Raw genomic sequence first — 27,257 nt, 5'->3', positions numbered from 1 at the left:
AGGTGACCAAATACTTATTTTCCACCATAATTTGCAAATAAATTCATAAAAAATCCTACAATGTGATTTTCAGGATTTTTTTTCTCATTTTGTCTGTCATAGTTGACGTGTACCTATGATGAAAATTACAGGCCTCTCTCATCTTTTTAAGTGGGAGAACTTGCACAATTGGTGGCTGACTAAATACTTTTTTGCCCCACTGTATATGAGACACATATTCACTAGCTAAAATGAAAGAAGACATTCTGGTATTCATAATAACAAACCGTTTAAAGGTTTTCATTTTTATTTGGTTGGTTTTTCAATCTACATACTTTATTCAAACATGGGAAATGAAACAAATCAAAACACATCAATATTTATTTTTTAAAACATAAGTACTTATTTTCTTACCAAAATTTTATACAGTTACTATTCAAAGGTAAACTCACAGACAAACATGTGGAATGATATATGAAGGAGGGAAACAGTCGTATGTTCAAGTCGAGTCAGTAGTAAAGCACTGTAGTTTTATGCAAGTAACACTTTCTCAGCACAAGGGTTATTACTTTGATGATGGGGGACGGAACGGCTTTCCTTATGGAATGGCTGTTTAAGTTACATATGTTCTGCAGGAGAGCTGTGTGTTCTCTTACATGTTAAATGACTTTGAACCAACAGACAGACCTCTGCCAGAGTAATGTTACACAGTATGGTTTAGGGGTTTCAATATTCCAGGAACTTTCCCAAAATGGTCAGGTTTTCCAGAAATCTGTGAATATTCCAACCAGGACATCTGGAAAACTTTGGAATTTGGGGAAAGTTGCCAGAATTGTGCAAATGCTGAGGAAAATGCAGGGCCGCCGTTACAAAGTTATTATAGAGCTTGGCAGTAAAAACTGTTCTCATCAAATAGCTAAGCAAAGCCCTGTACATAAAAGTCTGAGGTCAAACATGAAAGGTCAACATCAACAAGTATGTTCTCTCAAAGAGAGAATTATAGGAGCCAGCTATACATCATCAAACATAATTTCAATTCATTTATCAATCATGTAAATGTTCATTTTTTAAAATCTCAATAATTCTCTGACTAAAATAAACAGATGTATCATTTGGATCCATTGTATTGATCAGGTAAAAGCAGTGGTTATAAACACAGGTTGAATAACTTATAGAGGGTAGAACTATAGACGTCGATTTAAGAGTAAATGACCTTTAACCTCTTGGGGCTAGGTGGGACGCTAGCGTGCCACCCGTGGTGCACTCCATCAACAGCAGGTGCATTTCAAGAGCGGCAAATTTGAATCCAAATAAATGTCAAAATTCAAATTTTTCAAAAATACAACTATGTTACACCATTTGAAAGATAAACATCTCCTTAATCTAACCACGTTTTACGATTTAAAAAAGGTTTTACGGCGAAAGCATAAATTTAGAGTATGTTAGGACAGTACATTTACAAGAGTTGTGTGTAATGTTTTGTCAAGTCAAAGACAGGGTCACCAAAACCATAAAACCAGCTAAAATGATGCACTAACCTTTTACAATCTCCATCAGATGACACTCCTAGGACATTATGTTAGACAATGCATGCATTTTTAGTTCTATCAAGTTCATTTTTATATCCAAAAACAGCGTTTTACTATGGCATTGATGTTGAGGAAATCGTTTCCCTCCAATAACCGGCAGTCAAGTCAGCGTCAGAAATTAAATAATTAAAATTAGAAAACATTGGTAAAATATTATATTGTCATTTAAAGAATTATAGATTTACATCTCTTGAACGCAATCAACTTGCCAGATTTAAAAATAACCTTACTGGGAAATCACACTTTGCAATAATCTGAGCACTGCGCCCAGAAAAATACGCGTTGCGATACAGACTAGACGTCATGTTGGGGAGATCTAAAATCTAAAATACTATGTAAATAATCCATTACCTTTGATTCTCTTCATCAGATGTCACTTCCAGGTATCACAGGTCCATAACGAATGTAGTTTTGTTCAAAAAAGCTCATCATTTATGTCCAAAAATCTCCGTCTCGTTAGCACATGATGTAAGCCAGCCGGACTTCTCGTCATGAACGAGGGGAAAAAATATATTTCCGTTCGTTCAAACATGTCAAACGTTGTATAGCATAAATCATTAGGGCCTTTTTTAACCAGAACATGAATAATATTCAAGGTGGACGAATGCATACTCTTTTATAACGTATTGGAACGAGGGTACCCAACATGAACTAGCGCGCCAGGTGTCTAATGGGACATCACCGTTCCATGGCTCTTGTTCGGTCAGATCTCCCTCCAGAAGACTCAAAACACTTTGTAAAGGCTGGTGACATCTAGTGGAAGCAATAGGAAGTGCCAAAATATTCCTAAACCCCTGTGTTTTTCAATGGGATAGGTTTAAAGTCAATACAACACATCAGGTATCCACTTCCTGTCAGAAAATGTCTCAGGGTTTTGCCTGCCAAATGAGTTCTGTTATACTCACAGACACCATTCAAACAGTTTTGGAAACTTTAGAGTGTTTTCTATCCATATATAATAAGTATATGCATATTCTAGTTACTGGGTAGGATTAGTAACCAGATTAAATCGGGTACATTTTTTTTATCCAGACGTGCAAATGCTGCCCCCTAGACCCAACAGGTTAAAAGCCAAGCGCAGTGTGGTTTACTTTAAGCCTGGCCTCAGTGTATTACCACTCCCTTTCAAAGAGTCTTGAATCCGACAATAACTAAGACAGTGTGAAAAAGTCAGTACAGGAGAACACACAGAGGTGGAATTGCTTTCCAGGAGGAAGCTCAACTGGAGTTGGGTACTGCTAGTATTACTTGAATAAAATCACAATTTGAAAGGGTCTCTTTTGATGCAAACAAATATTTTTCTTCAAAATAAATAAATACAACACAGAAAATGTAGAAATAATCATCATGTCTCCAGAGAGTCAGCCTCTGGATGAGAGCGACAGTACTAGAGAATTGACCAGGTCAGCTAAGGTAATTGCACTTTTTCTGTCTTATCGTAAAGAGCATCTTGGGGACTGTGTGTCCTAAAATGTACACCGTACAGGGGACTGTGTGAGTTCACAGCTGTATAATACAATAATAATATGTATTAATACATATGTGTGTTGTTCTGAGAAAGCATGAGGCCCTTATAACCAAACATGATTCTCAAATTCAACAAAAACATGTTTTATTGTCATACACCAGATAGGTGAAATGAAATGTGTTGTTTTACAGGGTCAGCCATAGTAGTACAGCGCCCCTGGAGCTAATTAGGGTTAAGTGCCTTGCTCAAGGACACAGACAGATTTTTCACCTTGTTGGCTCAGGTATTCGAACCAGCAACCGGCCCAACGCTCTAGCCGCTATGCTACCTGGCACCTGCCACCCGCAACTCTAATCCCAACTTTGATACAAATTAAGACACCAAATCCCAGAATACAGTGGAGCTTTACATTACAGTAAATCAGATGTTGAAAGAACAATGCTGATTTTGGTTTTGTTTGTCGTCATTGTACAAGTGTCATGGTTGGACCTCTGTTGTTGTCGTGTGTATGTTTACACTAGTATCAAATACATTGTTGATAAAAATGTGTGTTTGCTGGAATGGTTGTAAAAGGCCAGAGAGGACCTTGGCATTGCTGTTCTCCCACAGATACAAAAGCACGTACAACAGACTGTAAGCCCAAAATACAGTGTTGCCTTGAGGAAACCACAACACCCGTGTTCAGACTGCACTTCCCTACTCCCAACACTAGATGGTGACCCAGCCAGCTCCTCACCGCCAAACCGCTCTGCTGACAGTTCCAATACACGTTCATGTTCTGTCACTGCTCAGCATTTAGATTTTAGTATTGTAATTAAGTCAAGAAATCATGTTCTTGCATTTCTGCGCAGATTGAATTTGACACTATATTAGACTCTTACCAAGTTACATTTGACTGATATCATTGATGACAACATAAGGTTTTGGCTCTGTGAAACAACTTTCTCTATTGTCAACATATGGCAACTTTACTGGAGAGAAGCATCAGATGTTACTTTAGGAAAAATGAAATCGAAAAATGTACAAATGTGTCTAATCAAAGCCTCATTATGCCAGATATGAGAAAGAACGACACATCAAGTTAAATCAAATAATGATTAGTGAAACAACTGGTGGGTTAGGGACTGATCACTGTAACGTAGAAAGGGAAGGTTGTCTAACTGTGCAATAGAGACTTTAGCTCGACTGAAAAACGTTATGTTGTGTTGTAGGTCTCTGTATCAGGTGTTTGTCTCTCTCTCACACCGGAGTCTCAATAACTGACTGTAGGTGTACAACTAGGCTACAGTATAACCCACCCACACTCATCACCATAGTAAAAATAGGATCAGCATTAATAATCATTTATTACATTTCTATAGCTCTTTTCATAGAATCATAGAGCGAAAAACAAACAAGCAATATATCATGGCAGGTAAACCAGTAGACGCCAGGTAAACCAGTAGAGGCCAGGTCAACCAGTAGAGGCCCGGGTCAACCAGTAGAGGCCAGGTCAACCAGTAGAGGCCGGGTCAACCAGTAGAGGCCGGGTCAACCAGTAGAGGCCAGGTAAACCAGTAGACGCCAGGTAAACCAGTAGACGCCAGGTAAACCAGTAGAGGCCAGGTCAACCAGTAGAGGCCGGGTCAACCAGTAGAGGCCGGGTCAACCAGTAGAGGCCGGGTCAACCAGTAGAGGCCGGGTCAACCAGTAGAGTCCAGGTCAACCAATAGAGGCCATGTTTTTGAAAGCTGTATCCTCTGAAGATAGAGAGGGTCAGTTCATGGCTTGAGGCGAGGGAGCTGGTCAGGGGATGGTAGATGGTGATTGGTTGTCTCATAATAATAGGCCCTGTACTCCATGCCTTCTGCCTCTGGACCTCTCAGTGGAGGAAAATAAACAGCCAGTGATCAAATTAATATAATCTTATGTAAATGAGGATTTTAATAATCCCATCTGCATTATCCATCTACATTATCATTATCAGTGTGATCAGAGAAGCCAATTGGCCCACTATAAACTGCCTTGGGAAGAGAGGAGAGGAGGATGACAGGATGAGATAACAGTCTAAATATAGCAAGCTGAAGCTTCCTCAAGGCATCATAAAACCCATGATTACACCAACATAATTAACAACAGATTATTATTAAAAACTGCACATGGAATACCAGAAGTACAGTATAATTCACACAATAGAAAAAACATGACCGATTGGTTGGTTTTCCAAAGGTCATGTTAAGATGATGACTGACATGGGAGATTATCTAGCAATTTCCTGTGACTGAATGGTTGGTAGAAAATGGTTTTAAAAACGTTACATTCTTCTCAGAGCCTTTAAAGAGTTCCAATGGTAGAAGGAGGTAATGTCAGGTGGATGGCTGGATCTGATGTTATCCCAATGTTGTGTTTTGGTTGTATCAACGTTGTATCAATATTGTACCAACCCAACCCAAACAAGATGTAAAAACCCCAGAGCTTGAATTACCAGTAGGCCATATATAGCAATGACTTTCAGTGTTTGTTTTTCTAGATGAAAAGGGAAACGATCATTTTGGCAAAATTCCATTCCCCCCCATCATTCATTGCTTTTCTCGATTCCTTTTTTGTCATCCAAGGGAGGGCAGGTGTGTATGTGTCTGTGTGTGGGACAGAAATGTAAAACAAAAGATTTTCCCACAAATCTTCCTGTTTGTTTCTGTATAATTTCCCACACTTATACTGGAAACAAAAATGTGTCCTTAGGACTTCCTGGGAACATCACGAAATGGTCGTCAAGACATTGTGTCATGGTCCTGTGGAGGTTTTGTTTAGTTCCCCGGTTGCCAGAACCAAACAGGAACCTGTTCATAAAGTTCCCTTGTGGACATAAAAAAACATATTATAACATTACACTGCGACCAAACCGGGACCTGCACTGATGTCCCCTTATGGATAACGTCTTGCTGAAACCCTAAAAAAACCTAATGGGAACATCGCTTAATGTCCTAGAGATGTCCTCTGTTTGCTGGGATATACTATAAAGAACTTGACTCATATTAAAAGAGAAAAGGGTTGAGTGTGATGTTGGTGGGAACTAAAAAGTGCTTCAATGCATGGTCAGATCCGATACAATCCGGTCTGATCTGGTCCAGACCAGTACAGACCCAAACCCAGAGGGGCGGGCATGTAGGCCTTAGCGGGCTCTCAGCTGTCAGCGGTATGGTGGCAGTAGTTGGAATGTTGAATGTTCCAGAATGTTCCAAAGTGTTCTAGAATGTTCCAGAGATCCGGCGGCGCTTTAGCCCACGACTCACAGGAAGTACAACCAATAAACCAAACATACAAGCTAACAAACAAACAACGAAACAGAAACACTGAAACCTCTGAAGCAGAGTGAGTTCATCCGACTCAGTCCTGTTCCCCCAGAGATATGTGTGTGTGTGAGTGAGTGTGAGTGAGTGTGTGTGAGTGTGTGTGTAGAGCTGTCTATGGGCTCATTGGGCCCCAGTGGAGAAAGAAGGAGGGTTGTTGGTCCGTAGTCCTGTCTCAGACAGTGTGGAGACGGTGGGGTCAGGGGGTTGGGGTGGGACGGTCACACCTCAGGAGAACATCCATACTATAGTCTTTTGTATATCTGCGTGTATGTGTTTCACTCTGTGCGCTGATCATTGGAGGCTGCTGAGGGGAGGACGGCTCATAATAATGGCTGGAACGGAGCGAATGGAATGGCATTAAACCATATGTTTGATGTATTTGATACCATTCCACGGATTCCACTCAAGCCATTACCACGAGCCTGTCCTCCCCAATGAAGGTGCCACCAACCTCCTGTGGGGTTCATGTGTGTGTTTATATACGTAGGTCAGACATGGTGTGTCCCTGTGTGTCAGTATTCATACCTCTTGACTTATTACACATTTTGTTACAGCCTGAATTCATAATGCATTAAATGTTTTTTCTCGCCCACCTACACACAATACCCCATAATGACAAAGCAAAAACATGAAATACAGAAATCTCTCATTTACATAAGTATTCACACCCCTGAGTCAATACTTTGTAGAAGCACCTTTGGCAGTGATTACAGCTATGAGTCTTTCTATGTAAATCTCTAAGAGCTTTCCACACCTGGACTGTGCAACATTTGCCCATTTCTATTTAAAAAATTTATCAAGCTCTGTCAAATTGGTTGTTGAGAATTGCTAGACAACCATTTTCAGGTCATGCCATAGATTTTAAAGTGGATTTAAGTCAGAACTGTAACTCAGCCACTCAGGAACATTCACTGTCTTCTTGGTAAGCAACTCCAGTGTAGGTTTGGCCTTGTGTTTTAGGTTATTGTCCTGCTGAAAGGTGAAATCATCTCCCATTGTCTGGTGGAAAGCAGACTATCCCAGATTTTTCTCTAGGATTTTGCCTGTGCTTATCTCCATTCCATTGCTTTTTATCCTGTAAAACTCCCCATCCTTAATGGTAACAAGAATACCCATAACAGGATGCAGCCACCACTATGCTTGAAAATATGAAGAGTGGTACTCAGTAATGTGTTGTATTGGATTTGCCCCAAACATAACATTTTGTATTCAGGACAAAAAGTTAATTGCTCTGCCACATTTTCTGCAATATTACTTTAGTTAGTGCCTTGTTGCAAACAGGATGCATGTTATGGAATATTTTTTATACTGTACAGGCTTCTTTCTTTTGCTCTGTCAATCAGGTAAGTATTGTGGAGTAACTACAATGTTGTTGATCCATCCTCAGTTTTCTCCTATCACAGCCATTAAACTCTGTTAACTCTTTTAAAGTCACCATTGGCCTCATGGTGAAATCCCTGAGCGGTTTCCTTCCTCTCAGGCAACTGAGTTAGAAAGGACGCCTTTAACTTTGTAGTGACTGGGTGTATTGATACACCATAAAAAGTGTAATTCATAACTTCACCATGCTCAAAGGGATATTCAATGTCTGCTTTTATTTAAAAACAATTACCAATTGGTGCCCTTCTTTGCAAGGCATTAGAAAACCTCCCTGGTCTTTGTGGTTGAATCTGTGTTTGAAATGCACTGCTAGACAGAGACCTTACAGATAATTGTATGTGTTGGGTACAGAGATGAGATAGTAAATAAATTAAAGGAATTTTTATCCTCATCAATCTACACACAATACCCCATAATGGCAAAGTGAAAATAGGTTTTTAGAAATGTTAGCAAATGTATAAAAAGAAAAATAATAATCATATTTACATAAGTATTCAGACCCTTTGCTATGAGACTCGAAATTGAGCTCAGGTGCATCCTGTTTCCATTGATCATCCTTGAGCTGTCTATACAACTTGAATGGAGTCCACTTGTGGTATATTCAATTGATTGGACATGATTTGGAAACTCAAATACCCGGTTTATAAAAGGACACACAGTTGACAGTGCATGTCATAGCAAAAACCAAGGCATGAGTTCGAAGGAATTGTCTGTAGAGTTCCGAGACAGGATTGTGATGAGGAACAGATCTGGGGAAGGGTACCAAAATAAATTCTGCAGCATTAAAGGTCCCCAAGAACACAGTGGTCTCCATCATTCTTAAATGGAAGAAGTTTGGATCCACCAAGACTCTTCCTAGAGCTGGCCGCCCAGCCAAACTGAGCAATCGGGGGAGAAGGGCCTTGGTCAGTGAGGTGAACAAGAACCCGATGGTCACTCTGAAAGAGCTCCAGAGTTCCTCTGTGGAGATGGGAGAACCTTCCAGAAGGACGAACCATCTTTGCAGCACTCTACCAATCAGGACTTTATTGTAGAGTGGCCAGACGGAAGCCACTCCTCAGTAAAAGGCACATGACAGCCCACTTGGAGTGGACTCTCAGACCAAAAGAAACAAGATTCTCTGGTCTGATGAAACCAAGATTGAACTCGAGGAAACCTGGCACCATCCCTATGGTGGAGCATGGTGATGGCAGCATCATGCTGTGGGGATGTTTTTCAGCGGCAGGGACAGGGAGACCAGTCAGGATAGAGGGAAAGATGAACGGAGCAAAGTACAGAGATATCCTTCATGAAAACCTGCTCCAGAGCGCTCAGGACCTCAGACTGGGGTGAAGGTTCACCTTCCAACAGGACAACGACCCTAAGCACACAGCCAAGACAATGCAGGAGTGGCTTCGGGACAAGTCTCTGAATATCATTGAGTGGCCCAGCCAGAGCCCGGACTTGAACCCGATCAAACATCTCTGGAGAGACCTGAAAATAGCTGTGCAGCGACGCTCCCCATCCAACCAGATAGAGCTTGAGAGGGTCTACAGAGAAGAATGGGAGAAACTCCCTAAATACAGGTGTGTCAAGCTTGTAGCATCATACCCAACAAGACTCAAGGGCTATAATCGCTGCAAAGGGTACATCAACAGAGTACTGAGTAAAGGGTCTGAATACTTATGTAAATGTGATATTTCCGTTTTTTTTATATACATTTGCAAACATTTCTAAAAACCTGATTTTGCTTTGTCATTATCTGGTATTGTGTGTAGATTGATGAGGGGGAAATCAATTTAATCAATTTTAGAACAAGGCTGTAATGTAACAAAATGTGGAAAAAGTCAAGGGATCTGAAAACTTTCTGAATGCCTTGTATGTTGGTCAGACATGATGTGTCCCTGTATGTGTGTATATGTGGGTCAGACATGGTGTGTCCCTGTATGTGTGTATATGTGGGTCAGACATGGTGTGTCCCTGTATGTGTGTATATGTGGGTCAGACATGGTGTGTCCCTGTATGTGTGTATATGTGGGTCAGACATGGAGCACTTCCATACTGTAGTCTTCTGTCTCTGTGTACTGGGAGGAGTTTGTGTCTGACTGGGTGGGGCCAGAGCCTCCTTGTGCTCCACATTGGGCTCCATGAGGGGAGGCTTCTCCAACATCTGCTTTTTACACGTCTCCGGGCGATTCTGGACATAGATCACCCGGTTGTAGGCCTTGAGTCTCCGCCACAGCTGGATGTAGACTTTACACTGGATGTACATGAAGACCAGGCCGCCAGTGAAGCCAATGGCCACCACCACCAGTTTGGTCCAGAATGGCCACTCCAGGATACCTGGTGTTAGGGTTAGAAAAGAAAGAAAGAAAGAAAGAAAGAAAGAAAGAAGGAGAGAGAGAGAGAGAAGAGAGACATGTAAAATACATTGCAAACAGTCACAACCATAGATACAGTTGAAGTCGGAAGTTTACATACACTTAGGTTGAAGTCATTAAAACTTGTTTTTCAACCACTCCACAAATTTCTTCTTAACAAACCATAGTTTTGGCAAGTTGGTTAGGACATCTACTTTGTGCATGACACAAGTAAATTTTCCAACAATTGTTTACAGACAGATTATAATTGACTGTACCACAATTCCAGTGTGTCAGAAGTTTACATACACCAAATTGACTGTGCCTTTAAACAGCTTGGAAAATTCCAGAAAATGATGTCATGGCTTTAGAAGCTTCTGACAATTGACATCATTTGAGTCAATTGGAGGTGTACCTGTGGATGTATTTCAAGGCCTACCTTCAAACTCAGTGCCTCTTTGCTTGACATCATGGGAACATCCAAATAAATCAGCAAAGACCTCAGAAAATAAATTGTAGACCTCCACAAGTCTGGTTCATCCTTGGGAGCAATTACCAAATGCCTGAAGGTACCACGTTCATCTGTACAAACAATAGTACGCAAGTATAAACACCATGGGACCACGCAGCAGTCATACCGCTCAAGAAGGAGACGCGTTCTGTCTCCAAGATATTACTGTACTTTGGTGCGAAAAGTGCAAATCAATCCCAGAACAACAGCAAAGGACCTTGTGAAGATGCTGGAGAAAACAGGTACAAAAGTATCTATATCCACAGTAAAACGAGTCCTATATCAACATGACCTGAAAGGCCACTCAGCAAGGAAGAAGCCACTGCTCCAAAACCGCCATAAAAAAGACAGACTACGGTTTGCAACTGAACATGGGGACAAAGATCGTACTTTTTGGAGAAATGTCCTCTGGTCTGATGAAACAAAAATAGAACTGTTTGGCCATAATGACCATCGTTATGTTTGGAGGAAAAAGGGGGAGGCTGCAAGCCGAAGAACACCATCCCAACCGTGAAGCACGGGGGTGGCAGCATCATGCTGTGGGGGTGCTTTGCTGCAGGAGGGACTGGTGCACTTCACAAAATAGATAGCATCATGAGGGAGGAAAATTATGTGTATATATTGAAGCAACATCTCAAGACATCAGTCAAGAAGTTAAAGCTTGGTTGTAAATGGGTCTTCTAAATGGACAATAACCCCAAGCATACTTACAAAGTTGTGGCAAAATGGCTTAGGACAACAAAGTCAAGATATTGGAGTGGCATCACAAAGCCCTGACCTCAATCCTATAGAACAATTTTGGGCAGAACTGAAAAAGTGTGTGCGAGCAAGGAGGCCTACAAACCTGACTCCAGTTACACCAGCTCTGTCAGAAGGAATGGGACAAAATTCACCCAACTTATTGTGGGAAGCTTGTGGAAGGCTACCTGAAACGTTTGACCCAAGTTAAACAATTTAAAGGCAATGCTACCAAATACTAATTGAGTGTATGTAAACTTCTGACCCGCTGGGAATGTGATGAAAGAAAGAAAAGCTGAAATAAATAATTCTCTCTACTATTATTCTGACATTTCACATTCTTACAATAAAGTGGTGATCCTAACTGACCTAAGACAGGGAATGTTTACTAGGATTAAATGTCAGGAATTGTGAAAAACTGAGTTTAAATGTATTTGGCTAAAGTGTATGTAAACTTCCGACTTCAACTGTATGTGCTTTTCTAGGATGACGATGCTATAATAATCATTCTTTCAAGTTAAGAGATGGTGAATGGTGAAAGATGAAAGAAATGGGAGTAGATAGGGTCATGTAGGAAGTAAGAACTATCTCAATTAGTCTTTCCGCAATTCCTTGCGTCCTATCTCCTTACCTCCTTCCCAAACAGATTGGAGAAGAAGGTCCAAAGTCCCTCCACTCTGGCCTTCTCCAATGCGTTTTAAAAAATTTGACATTTTAGTAATTTAGCTGACACTCTTATAGACAGCGACTTACAGTTAGTGCATTCATCTCAAGGTATAGACAACCACATATCACAGTCATAGTAAGTCAAACTTTCCTCGCTATCAGCAAAGTCAGTGCTAGTAAGAAAAGTGCAAGAAAGGCAATTTCTTTTTTTTGTCCTTGTGGGGGGAGGGGGATTATTTGAGATGGAGGCGAGGAGAAAGGAGAAGAGGAATCAAGGAAAGATGAAATGAGAATGGCGCTTGACTTTTTTACGGCCTCGTAACCAATTATGCTTTGTACATAATGTTTCCACTGTCGTTTCCTATGAGTTTAAAGGGCTTCTGGACATCAGAACAGCGATCACTAACCTCGATTTGGATGAAGATTTCTACTTCAATGAGTCTGCGGCACAGGACATACTGCTCATTTCGGACCAGGCCCTAATCCCAGACACTCGCTAGAGAAAGAGACGGCTATATGTGACTCGTTTCAGGAAAGTAGGCATATATCGCGCATCACTACTTCACAGGAGAGCCATTTGAACGTAAACTTTTTTACATTTTTATCAAAATATATTTTTTGGCAGAAAAGCCTTCCGGAACATGTGAACTTCCATGTGCCTTAATAACAAACGTGTATGCCATCTGTAAATATGAATACAATTGTTAAATTACGAGCCTAGTTGGTTTAACTACAGAAAAAGCCAGCAACCTTCCGACGAGCCATGATTGGCTGAGATAATGAGTGGGCTGGACATGCCGAGAGACGAGTTTCGATTGGTCGGCCATGTAGCACGCTTCTGTCTGTCTATAACATGAGCTGGTCAGTATGTGTAGGTAATCCTTTTTAACACAACCTTTTTGAAAGATATCACGTAGTGGAACTGCATGAGTGTTGCTCTCCACTTTCTGGAGGACTGAGTTTTAAAATCAGTGGAATTAGAGTATAATAGCTAAGGAGATGGAGAAAATTCTGGCGTTTGATTGCAAATATGCAGACGGAGTCGAAGAGAGAAAACACAGATGACTGTTGTATAAAACACCTGTCTCCGGATTACATCTTCAAACTAAGGGCAACTATGACATCCATGACAGAGAGTGAGAAGCGTCCATCCATGTATAAGGGTAAGATAGTCTAGCTAGCTACATTTTCAGATATTACACGTTTCTAATTTTGTCATACTCCACTATGCAAGTAACTATTTCAATAGAATGTTTATGATGTCACTGCGACAATGTAGCTTGTAAATTTGCTCTGGCTAGCTGGTAAATTCACTCTGGAAATCTACCGATTTCAGAGCACTCTCGTCTGAGTCAGGGATGCAAACTAGTCACCTTTCGGCGAAATTCGCCATTTAGAATCCAAAATAGGTGATCCACGTGATTCGTGTAGATCCGATTAGAAAAGTTGGGGGGGGGGTTGGATCACTACTGGCTGTATGCGAATGAGTGATGCGCATTTGGAGCAATACTGGCTGACCACGGAGACAGGGATGAAAAGGTGATGAAGTGTACTTCATGAGCTGTAGCCGAAAAACTACTAGCATTTGGAAAGTTTGAGGTGAGGGAGAAAGTATGGTGGAACAAGTATTGCATTTTTAAGTATCTTGCTAGCTGGATCGAATTCTCTGTTAGATAGCCAGAGAAATGTTGAGCAACATTAGCCAACTTATCTGATCAAATAATTTAGTTTATGATGTGAAAATTAGCTTGCTAATAAAGTCAGATAGATAACTTAGCTAGCTAACGTTACAACATCAGATGAGCTAACATTAGTAACCTATCCAATTCGCCATAGTATTAACTGCTTTACGACTCAAGTTATAACGCGTTAGTTGCTTATGGACCCTGGCAATCTGTGTGAAATGTTAACGAACTAACCACTAGCTGTTAACTAATGTTTTCCCTCTACATTATATGGTTAATTTTTTAGAATGAGAGAATTAGCTGAAAATGAGGCATTGCTTGTTAAACAAGTGGATTCAGGGATCAAGTGTAGCTGGAGCTGGGCCTGAAAGGAACACCACACACTTTCCCTTTCCCTATAGAGGTGAAAGGAACACCACACACTTTCCCTTTCTCACTTTTGCTGGCACATTGTAGAACATTTGTCCACAGGCAATGTCTATAGTGTCTATAGTGGCCACCATGTGTGCACTATCGATGTCTATAGTGGCCACTATAATAGAGCAAAAATAGAATGACTGTTTGTTTCGTTCTATTTCTACTTTATGATGTTTTTTCCCAAGTGCAATATTTATGTGTGTGGTCACAAGCGTTCTATTATAAAGGCTGTCATGGCTAACTGCAATATTAGTGTATTGTTTTTTCTCAATACTTGAGTGTCATTTGCAGTAAAGTCTAGGCAACAAATAACATTGGATTGCTTTCTTTACATTGTTTAGCTGTGAGTTAGGTTCACATTAACCACTTTTTATTTGACACACAGAGACTGATCATGTAGATCATATTCTTTGTTGTTTAATTAGTTAAAACCTGCATTTCCCCCTAGCAGGGAATTTTTGCATGTTTCAGTGCAACAAAAAACTGTGTCACCAAATTTACGAACACTCAACACCCGTTGAATGTGGCCGGTGTCAGTAAACGTTGGCAAAAAAGCGTAATTAAATTGTTGCCAGCCGCACAGTTGCAGTCACCAACACTCTGGATAACATAAAAACAGCCTAACCAGCTCTTTTAGGGTGAGTAAAATGGTCAGTGAGCTGTTCTCTCATTTGTGTGTGGAAGTAGCTAGCAAGCTTGCCAACATTAGCCAGTTAGTTTGGGTGTTGACTGCTGTTGTTAAGTCAGAACGCTCGGATCAACCCTACTCCCTCGGCCAGAGCGTCCAGTGTGCACTCTGAATGCTCTGATAGCAAAACACTCTGAATTTATGAACGGACAATCTGACAACGCTCTGAGTTTCCAAATGCACAGAGCACACTCTGGCACTCCAGTCTAAATTTTACGAAAACACCCATTGTATAAACCAGTCTTTGGTCTTGAAATCTTTGGTTGTTAAATACATAACCTCACATGTGAATCCTTAAAAAGGTGGGTGGGATAAAGCTTAAGAGGATGTGAACAGTGCTTAATGGGTGTAGACAAAGAAGAGCTCTCCAGTAGGCACCAAAACATTGAAGGGCCATTTTCTGCGGGTCGTTCACATATAGAGGCCAACGTGCGGGTACCCTGATGAAACCATGGCAAAAAAAAATAAAAAAAATTATCCGCCTCTACCCTCTGTTCTATTGGCAAATGTATAATCACTGGAGAACAAACTGGACGAGCTCCGTTCGAGACTATCCTATCAACAGGACCCGAAGAACTGTAATATCCTATGTTTTTCGGAAACTTGGCAGAACAAGGACGTATAATACACTAGCTGGCTTTTCTATGCATCGGACAGAACGGCAGCATCAGGTAAGCTCAAGGGGGGTGATGTGTGTCTCTTTGTTAACAACCGCTGGGGCGTGATCTCTATTAAGGAAGTCTCAAGGTTCTGCTTGCCTGAGTTAGAAAACCTCATGAAAATCGTTGATGAGAAACTACACTGAACAAAAATATAAATGCAACATGTAAGGTGTTGGTCCCATGTTTCATGAGCTGAAATAAAACATCCCAGAAATGTTCTACATACACAAAAAGCGTATTTCTCAAAAATGTTGTGCATTCATTTGTTTACATCTCTGTTAATGAGGATTTCTCCTTTGCCAAGATAATCCATTTATCTGGCTGGTGTGGCATATCAAGAAGCTGATTAAACAGCATGATCATTACACAGGTGCACCTTGTGCTGGGGACAATAAAAGTCCACTCTAAAATGTGCAGTTTTGTCACACAACACAATGCAACAGATGTCGCAAGTTTTGAGGGAACGTGCAATTGGCATGCTGACTGCAGTAATGTCCACCAGAGCTGTTGCAAGATCATTAAATATTAATTTCTCTACCATAATGTTGTTTTAGAGAATGTGTCAGTTCGTCCAACTGACCTCACAACCGCAGACCACGTGTATGGCGTTGTGTGGGTGAGCGGTTTGCTGTGTCAACGTTGTGAACAGAGTGCCCCATGTTGGCGGTGGGGTTATGGTATGGGCAGGCATAAGCTACGGACAACGAACACAATTGCATTTTATTGATGGCAATTTGAATGCACAGAGATACCGTGACGAGATCCTGAGGCCCATTTTCATGCCATTCATTTGCCACCATCACCTCATGTTTCAGTATGATAATGCATGGCCCGATGTCACCCATTGAGCCTGTTTGGGATGCTCTGGATCGACGTGTACGACAGCGTGTTCCAGTTCCCGCCAATATCCAGCAACTTCGCAGAGCCCTTAAAAAGGAGTGGGACATCCTTCCACAGGCCACAATCAACAGCCACTCTATGCGAAGGAGGTGTCACGCTGCATGAGGCAAATGGTGGTCACAACAGACACTGACTGGATTTCTGATCCATGCCCCTACCTTTAAAAAAATAAGGTATTTGTGACCAACATCTGTATTCCCAGTCATGTGAAATGCATAGATTAGGGCCTAATTAATTGATTTAAATTGACTGATTTCCTTATATGAACTGTAACTCGGTAAAATTGTTGACATTTTTGCATGTTACGTTTATATTTTTGTTCAGTATACTTACCAAGAGAGTTTTATCAATATTTTTCGTAGCTGTCTATTTACCACCACAAACCGATGCTGACACTAAGACCGCACTCAACTGTGCAACTAGAGGCGAAAAAAACTCTAGATCATCTTTACTCCACACACAGAGACGCATACAAAGCTCTCCCTTGCCCTCCATTTGGCAAATCTGACATAGCTCTATCCTGTTTACAAGCAAAAACTTAAACAGGAAGTACCAGTGACGCACTCAATGCGGGAGGGGTCCGATGAAGCAGATGCTAAGCTACAGGTCAGTTTCGCTAGCATTGAATATAGTCCGTTACAAATGGCAACCCAGCCGCGAGCTGCCCAGTGATACAAGCCTACCAGATGAGCTAAATGCCTATCTATCTTCGTTTCAAGGCAAGCAACACTGAACCATGCGTGAGAGCACCAGCTGTTCCGGATTACTGTGTGATCACGCCCTCCGTGGCTGATGTGAGTAAGACCTTTAAACAGGTTAACATTCACAAGGCCGCAGGGCTAGACGGATTACCAGGACGCATACTCAGAGCATGCGTTGACCAGCTGGCAAGTGTCTTCACTGACATTTTCAACCTCTCCCTGACCCAGTATGTTTTTAGCAGACCACCATAGTCCCTCTGCCCAAGAACACCAAGGTAACCTGTCTGAATGACTACCGCCTTGTTGCACCCACATCTGTAGCCATGAAGTGCTTGAAAGGCTGGTCATGGCTCACATTAACACTATCATGCCAGACATCCTGGACCCACTCCAATTTGCCTACCGCCCCAACAGATTCACAGATGAGGCAATCTCTATTGCACTAAACACTACACTTTTACCGACGTGAGAATGCTGTTCATTGACTACAGCTCAGCGATCGACACCATAGTGGCCTCCAAGCTCATCACTAAGCCAAGGACACTGGGACTGAACACCTCCCTCTCTAATTGGATCCAGGACTTCCTGACGGGCCACCCCCAGATGGTGAGGATATGCAACAACACATCTGCCACGCTGACCCTCAATACAGGGGCCTCTCAGGGGTACGTGCTTAGTCCCCTCCTGTACTCCCTGTTCACCCACGACTGCGTGGCCGCACACAACTCCAATGCCATCATGATGTTTGCCGATGGCATGACGGTGGTAAGCCTGATCACCGACAACGATGAGACAGCCAATAGGGAGGAGGTCAGAGAACTGGCAGTGTTGTGCCAGGACAACAACCTCTCCCCTCAACGTCAGCAAGACAAAGGAGCTGATCATGGACTACAGGAAATGAAGGCCGAGCACACCCCCATTCACATTGACAGGGATATAGTGGAGCAGGTCGAGAGCATCAAGTCCTCGGTGTCCACATCACTAAGGATCCATCATGGTCCAAACACACTAACACAGTAATTAAGAGGGCACGACAATGCCTCTTCCCCCTCAAGAGGCTGAAAAGATTTGGCATGGGTCTTCAGATCCTCAAAAAGTTCTACAGCTGCACCATTGAGAGCGTCTTGACTGGCTAGATCACCATTTGGTATGGCAACTATTTGGCATCTGACGCAAGGTGCTACAGAGGGTAGTGTGGACTGCCACCCAGTACCTCTATACCAGGCAGTGTCAGAAGAAGGCCCTAAAAATAGTAATAGACTCCAGCCACCATAGACTGCACCAAGTCTAACCAACAGGACCCTGAACAGCTTCTACCCCCAAGCCATAAGACTGCTAAATAGTTTGTTAAATAGTTAACCAGATACTGTAGCTACCCGGACTATCGGCATTGACCCGTTTTGCACTAGCTTTTGTTGACTCACCGCACATGCTGCTGCTACTGTTGACCATCTGTCACTTTATTCCTAGTTATATGTACATATCTACCTTAATTACCTCGTACCCCTTCACATCAACTCAGTACTGGTACCCCTGGCATATAGCCATGTTATCGGTACTCATTGTGTATCTATTAATACTTGATTTACTTTTCTATTATTTCTCTATTTTCTCTTTCTCTGTATTGTTGGGAAAGGCTCGTGAGTAAGCATTTCACTGTTAGTCTACACATGTTGTTTACGAAGCATGTGACAAATAAAATGTGATTTGAAATGAGAGAAAGACCTACACACCAGAGCCCAGTCTCACAGGAAATGACATAACAGGGTTAAAGGTCAAAGGTGAAAAATTTACCTGGGATTCTTCCGGCTGCATGGGTGAAGAGATTGTCATTACAATGTATTACCAGTGACAGAGAGACAGAGAGAGAGAAAGAGAGAGAGAGAACAGATGATTGAATGTACACTATACAGTATAACTCAGTTTAACATGCCCGTATACTCCCTAGTAAAACCAGATGGTGGTTCTCTCTCCTCCTTTCTCCTTTTTCTATTTAACCTTTATTTAACTAGGCAAGTCAGTTAAGAACAAATTCCTATTTACAATGACAGCCTAGGAACAGTGGGTTAACTGCCTTGTTCAGGGACAGAACGACAGATTTTTACCTTGTCAGCTTGGGGATTCGATCTAGCAACCTTTCGGTTACTGGCCCAACACTCTAACCACTAGGCTACCTGCCGCTCCTTAGTAGTACAATAACATCTTAACAGACCCAGAAAAAACGTCCTAATTGTCTTGCACCATGCTGAGTACTAGCTGCCAAATGACTTGATGTAAGAAGACAGTGAAAGAGATACACTGGCCTGTTATTACAGATGGGTACTAACTATTATAACATTCAGAGCAGAAACACAACATGTCAATCTGTGTGAACGGGCATGACCCGAGAGAGAGTGTGTGTATGTGTGTGTATGTGTCATGTTGTACTGTATTAGAATTGTGTATTGTGTTTTTGCCGTCACTGTATTAAGTGAGGGGTGTTGTGGTGTTTTTGGAATGCCGTTACTGTATTGAGTGAAGGTTGTTGTGGTGCTTTCGGCGTGCACTGTCCATGCTGAAGGGTGTGTGGCTGTTCTAAGGTGTGTAGTGGTGTTTTTAGCATGCAGTGAAAGAACTGAAGAGTATGTGGTGTGCAGTGTCCATGCTGAAGGGTGTGTGGCTGTTCTAAGGTGTGTAGTGGTGTTTTTAGCATGCAGTGAAAGAATTGAAGAGTATGTGGTGTGCAGTGTCCATGCTGAAGGGTGTGTGGCTGTTCTAAGGTGTGTAGTGGTGTTTTAGCCTGCAGTGAAAGAATTGAAGAGTATGTGGTGTGCAGTGTCCATGCTGAAGGGTGTTGTGGTGGTTTTGGTAACTGTGCTAACCTGCTTTGATCTCGTCTGCAGTGCGGTCGATGAGCACGTAGAGGGACCACACCACGCAGGTGATGGCGATGACATGGAACGTCACAGAACAAATTATCTTCCTCCTCTCACTAGACGTCATCTGGAGCTTCTCCCACTGAGAGAGAGAGAGAGAGAGAGAGAGAGGAAGAGGAGGGAGAGAGAGAGAGAGGAAGAGGAGGGAGAGAGAGAGAGAGAGAGAGAGAGAGAGAGAGAGAGAGAGAGAGAGAGAGAGAGAGAGAGAGAGAGAGAGAGAGAGAGAGAGAGAGAGAGAGAGAGAGAGAGAAACAAAAGAGGTCAAGTCAGACCCACACATAAACACACACATGCACACACACACACACTCAAAGACTCCATTGTGTTCTTTTGGACAGGGTTTGGGCGATTGACTATCAATGGACTTTTGCAGTCTGGCAAAAAATTCCCTCTTCAGAAGCTGCTTAAACTGAGTGCTAAATATTTGATGGCCATCATTCAGTAAGTGTAATGTGGATCATTCAGTTACACACTGATTCTGGTTAACAATTTATCAGCTGTCCAGTACCACTCAACCACATCGTTAGACCTCTCATAGATCCAACACCCAGGAGGGTTTCTTTATTGATCCATGAAACCCATTGAAATAAATGGTCAAATTCAAATACATATCTGATGCAATCTCTCGATAACCTTCATAGATGTCGACATGTTTTGAAATCCTTTAGAACAAGCATGAAATGAAAGGCAAATGGCCACAATGTATTTTTGAGCTTTCTGGTATTGATTTGATGAAAAAGAAGGAAAGGGAGAGCTCTGCCCATCCACTCTTCTTTGGCAGAGAGGGGGTATAAGATGTGTGTGTTTAACTATTCTTGTGGGGTCGAAGTCATTTGACCAACTGGGGACATGTTGTTGGTCCCCATGATCTCTAGGGGTTTAGGGTTAAGGTTAGAAGTAGTGTTAGGGTTAGAATTACAGTAATTACATTAAGAGCTAGGGTTAGTTTTAGGGTTAGGGTTAGTTTTAGGGTTAGGGTTAGGTTTAGGAGCTAACGTTAGTTTTAGGGTTAGGTTTAGGAGCTAAGGTTAGTTTTAGGGTTAGGAGCTAGGGTTATTTTTAGGGTTAGGTTTAGGGTTAAGTTTAGGGTTAAGGTTAGATTTAAGAGGGTTTCTCTTTATGCTGGTATTAAACTTTGGGTTGCACAGGCCTTTTGCAACTTTCTGCCCGGTTTCTATATTGTACATCAAACCGGTCTGGAGAGGGTGGGAGAACGTGAAAGGCATTAAGGTTAGGGTAAGAGTACAGGTTAGGGAAAATAAGATTTTGAATGGGACTGAATTGGTGTGTCCCCACAAGGTCAGCTGTACAAGACTGTGTGTGTGTGTGTGTGTGTGTGTGTGTGTGTGTGTGTGTGTGTGTGTGTGTGTGTGTGTGTGTGTGTGTGTGTCCCTCAACAGGGACTTGGGACTATTAACAGAATGGCCTTTATTTAAGTGCTTTTGTTCAATTAATCGACAGTGGAATCATTTGTATTAAAATGTTGAATCTGGAAGCAATGAAGACTGTTCCATGCCTGAAACAAGAGTGTATCATGTCAAAACCACTCGAAACCAACCCTCCAAATTCTCCACTGAAATCTTCTTCAAAGCCTTAAACCCCATGTCATGCTACTCTTATCAGTATTAGAGAATTAAAACAGCTTTCTGTCATGTCAGTGTCTTCAAGTGGGGGTCACATCTGAATTTTCAGGTCACAGTCATCTCTAGGAGTGCAGAACTAGAATAGAATGAGTGTATTGTGAGTGCACACACACACACACACACACACACACACACACACACACACACAACATTATTCAATACTTTGAGTTTACCACCCAGATTGGAACAATTTGTTGTGGTATTGTGTTTACAATTTAAATGACTGAAAATGTATGAATTCAGTGTATTGTTTGTTTTTTAGATCCAGTACCGTCTAGTCCTAGGCCTATATGATCAGGACATTTAACCTGTCTTCTTTTGAGATTCAACTATTTTACTGCAAGATATGAATTGCCACAATTATGTTTGCTCTTCAAATAATGTATTTTATTAAAACAGAAAAAATAAGTAAATTGCCCAAATTTCCACCCCCTTAAAAATGTAAGGTTACATTTTAAAATCAAACAAATTGTGTGATGGGCACTTTTTCAAATGAAAAAAATGGGTCTCTAAAATAAACAGAACAGATGCTGAATGAAGTTCTGGGTCTTTACGTGTTAAGAGGCGAGATAGAACAGGTCAACTAGTGAAAGAACTTTAATAAGTGTTTGCAACTCTGTTTGTGAATTGCAGTATGTTATTTATTTAAAAAAAACACTTGTTTGACAACTGACCCACATATTTCTTCTTAAGGAATCTTGTAAGAGTCTGCTGATTTGCACAGGCTTCAAGCTTCCTTTTAAGAGGCATTTTCTCAGCTATCTGCAATACAGGTATGACTGAAGAATGAAGCAGGTGTTAAACATGGGCTTTTCTACACAGAACAATCAACTAGTCCATTGTCAACACTTTGACTAAATCAGTAGACATAGATCAATATCTTTGAAAATACCATATAAGTATCATTAGCATTTAAAACAATTCAATCCGTATTCTTTGATCATATTTTGGACCAGAGTGAGGCTCTATCTCCACTAGCCTACCTATTGTTTCTGCGGTGAGGAGGATTCACCATCTTCATCGAATGTTTTCATTATTTATCTGAAGATAATCGCCAAAAAGCCTACCGGTATGCAAATGTATGTCTCTCTTACCGATGCGATTGGGTAGGCTACTGACCAGTTGATAACTTTAACATCACTGTCTGGCAAGTCCTGATGGACTGGCAAGTCCTGATGCAATACCATGGACATACAGTATAACTACGATATATGATTTATGAATGGCAAGGATACATGAGATTGACCTCATTCTGTCAGTTTGACACCATGTATAAACTAGTCAAGCTTGCTGTTCGTCAATGAAATCACAGTAAGCCAACATGCCAGCACTTAGTGGCTGCATATCAAACACGCAAAAGAAAATAAATCAGTGTTCCAGAAAACAATAGGCTGAGTGGATTTCGACTCATCATTACCACATTGTATGGGACGTGCAAATTGACTCACATAGACGATGAAGGAGCAGCATGCTTTCTCTCCCGTGTAAAGACATTTGACCACAGCGTACAACCGGCTATATACTGTAGCCAACAGCCGATGCTAGTCGAAAACACTACACACACACACACACACACACACACACACACACACACACACACACACACACACACACACACACACACACACACACACACACACACACAATCCTTCTGTCTCACCTTGCGCAGGGGTTTCAGCTTGGTCTGCATGATGAACTGGTACTTGCAGAGTTCACAGCAACGTGTATCTGAGGACTTGATCCATTGCTGCAGGCACGCCTGGTGGACGAAGCGCAGGCTGCCCGTACAGTGGCACGGTGTTATCAACGGGCTCTCATCATCTCCTTCACAGTGACAGATCCTACAGAGACAGACACACAGGGTCAGTTACAGACACAGATAAGTAGACCATAGCAGATACACAGCTATTGGGACGGCAGCTAGCCTAGAGGTTAGAACACTGGGCCAGTAACCGAAAGGTTGCTGGATCGAATCCCCGAGCTGACAAAGTAAAAATCTGTCATTCTGCCCCTGAACAAGGCAGTTAACCCACTGTTCCCTGGTAGGCCATAATTATAAATAAGAACTTGTTCATAACTGACTTAAATAAAGGTTCAATAAAAAATATATATACAGTGCCTTCAGAAAGTATTCATACACACCCCTTGACTTACTCCACAGTTTGTTGTTACTGCCTATAGAAAATTCATGATAGAGTTATTACCCCCAGACAGTTAATGATACAGAGTTATTACTTCCAGACTGTTAATAATACAGAGTTATTATATCCAGACAGGTATTACCTCCAGACAGTTAATGATAGAGTTATTACTTCCAGACAGTTAATGATACATAGTTATTACCTCCAGACAGTTACTGATACATAGTTATTACCTCCCGACAGTTACTGATACATAGTTATTACCTCCAGACTGTTAATAATAGAGTTATTACCTCCCGACAGGTATTACTTCCAGACAGTTAATGATACAGAGTTATTACTTCCAGACAGTTACTGATACATAGTTATTACCTCCAGACTGTTAATAATAGAGTTATTACCTCCCGACAGGTATTACTTCCAGACAGTTAATGATACAGAGTTATTACTTCCAGACAGTTACTGATACATAGTTATTACCTCCAGACTGTTAATAATAGAGTTATTACCTCCCGACAGGTATTACTTCCAGACAGTTAATGATACAGAGTTATTACTTCCAGACAGTTACTGATACATAGTTATTACCTTCAGACTGTTAATAATACAGAGTTATTACTTCCAGACAGTTAATGATAGAGTTATTACTTCCAGACAGTTACTGATATATAGTTATTGCCTCCAGACAGTAACTAATACAGAGTTATATCCCCCAGACAGTTAATGATAGAGTTATTACCCCCAGACAGTTAATGATACAGAGTTATTATCTCCATACAGTTATTACTTCCAGACAGTTAATGATAGAGTTATTACTTCCAGACAGTTACTGATATATAGTTATTGCCTCCAGACAGTTACTGATACAGAGTTATTACCCCCAGACAGTTATTACTTCCAGACAGTTAATGCAAGTTATTACTTCCAGACAATAATACAATAGAAAAAGTCTATATACAGTGTGTGCAACTGAGGTAGGATAAGGGAGGTAAGGCAATAAATAGGCCATAGTGGCAAAATAATTACAATATAGCAATTAAACACTGGAGTGATAGATGTGCAGAAGATGAATGTGCAAGTAGATATACTGGGGTGCAAAGGAGCAAAATAAATAACAGTATGGGGATGAGGTAGTTGGATGGGCTATTTACAGATGGGCTATGTACAGGTGCAGTGATCTGTGAGCAGCTCTGACAGCTGGTGCTTAAAGCTAGAGAGGGAGATATGAGTCTCCAGCTTCAGTGATTTTTGCAGTTCGTTCCAGTCATTGGCAGCAGAGAACTGGAAGGAAAGGCGTCCAAATGAGGAATTGGATGTTACAGAGTTATTACCTCCAGACAGTTAATGATAGTTACAGTATCAACAAATTCTCATCATCTCCGCCACAGTGACCATAGAGATCAGAGTTTACCTCCAGACAGTTATTACTTCCAGACAGTTACTGAACGTTATTACCTCCGACAGTTACTGACACAGAGTTATTACCTCCAGACAGTTACTGAAAGAGTTATTACCTCCAGACAGTTATTACTTCCAGACAGTTACTGAACGTTATTACCTCCGACAGTTAATAATACAGAGTTATTACCTCCAGACAGTTACTGATACAGAGTTATTACCTCCAGACAGTTATTACTCCCAGACAGTTACTGATAGAGTTATTACCTCCAGACAGTTATTGATACAGAGTTATTACCTCCAGACAGTTACTGATACAGAGTTATTACCTCCAGACAGTTACTGATACATAGTTATTACCTCCAGACAGTTACTGATACAGAGTTATTACCTCCAGACAGTTAATGATACAGAGTTATTACCCCAGGCAGTTACTGAAAGAGTTATAACCTCCAGGCAGTTAATGATACAGAGTTATTACCCCCAGGCAGTTAATGATACAGAGTTATTACCTCCAGACAGTTAATGCTACAGAGTTATTACCCCCAGGCAGTTACTGAAAGAGTTATTACCTCCAGGCAGTTAATGATACAGAGTTATTACCCCCAGGCAGTTAATGATACAGAGTTATTACCTCCAGACAGTTAATGATACAGAGTTATTACCCCCAGGCAGTTACTGAAAGAGTTATTACCTCCAGGCAGTTAATGATACAGAGTTATTACCCCCAGACAGTTACTGATACAGAGTTATTACCTCCAGACAGTTACTGAAAGAGTTATTACCTCCAGACAGTTACTGATACAGAGTTATTACCTCCAGACAGTTATTACTCCCAGACAGTTACTGATACAGAGTTATTACCTCCAGACAGTTACTGAAAGAGTTATTACTTCCAGACAGTTAACGATGCAGAGTTACAGTATCAACAAATTCTCATAGAGGAGATCAAAGTTTATATCAGACAGAAATACTGATCACATCAGAACTAATAACACAACACAGAAACGGTCTATCACAGGAGGCTGGTGAGGGGAGGATGGCAATTAATAATGTCTGGAATTAATTGGAATCAAAATATGTGTTTGATGTGTTTTTTATCATGTTAAGTACACTCCATTCCAGCCATTACTATGAGCCCGTCCTCCTCAATTAAGGTACCACAAGCCACCTGTGCTGTCTATGTCCCCAAGAGGAAACTGAATAATGACAAACTAATGTCATTTATGCTATTTTATTGCTGAATCAACTTCACAGTCATGAATCATTTTCTGTTTTCTGAGGGGCATGGGTTTCGTCCCATATGGCACCCAATGGGCCCTGGTCAGAAGTAGTGCACTATATAGGGAATAAGGTGATATTTGGGACGCATCCATTAGAGTAGACATAGAATGACACAGATAGTTTGTTACAGTACGGCTTATAAACAGAACAAGGATTTTACCACAGCAGCATTGACTGTTGGAGGACATGAGATCACTACAGTGACTCTATATACACACACACACACACACACACACACACACACACACACACACACACACACACACACACACACACACACACACACACACACACACAGTATTCTGAGCATACACACACCATAAATGAAAGGTATATTTCAGGCAATCAATCAGATCTGTAACATCGCTCTTATTCTCAAGCAGGAAGTTGGAAGGAGAACATCGATGGAGAGAGAGAAAGAGAGAAATAGAGAAATAGAGAGAGAGAGGGATAGTGTGAGAGAGAAAGAGAGATAGGGAAAGAGGGAGAGAGAGAAGTAGAGTGGAGAGAGAGAGAGTGTGAGGGAGAGGATGAGAAAGAGAGAGAAGAAGAAAGAGAGAAATAGAGGGGAGAAAGAGGGAGAGCGTGAGAGAGGATGGTGGGATCAGAGTTGCTGTTGAAAATGCAGAGTAAACCTGTAAAGGCAGCGCTGAAGTCAATACTCTCCCTATACACATACATCCTCTCCCTATACACACACGCACCCTCTCCCTATACACACACACACCCTCTCCCTATACACACACACACACACACCCTCTCCCTATACACACACACACACACACACACCCTCTCCCTATACACACACACACCCTCTCCCT

General features: G+C 41.5%; 1 pseudogene; it reads right to left on the bottom strand.

Annotated features, from left to right (window-relative positions):
• Positions 1 to 9,134: 9,134 nt before the first annotated feature.
• The window catches only part of LOC123723767 (E3 ubiquitin-protein ligase MARCHF8-like), a 151,238-nt pseudogene continuing 133,115 nt past the window's right edge, over positions 9,135 to 27,257 (bottom strand).

Source organism: Salmo salar, chromosome ssa18 (assembly GCF_905237065.1).
Source record: "Salmo salar chromosome ssa18, Ssal_v3.1, whole genome shotgun sequence".
Classification (NCBI taxonomy): domain Eukaryota; kingdom Metazoa; phylum Chordata; class Actinopteri; order Salmoniformes; family Salmonidae; genus Salmo; species Salmo salar.
This window is presented reverse-complemented; position numbering and strand designations above follow the sequence as displayed.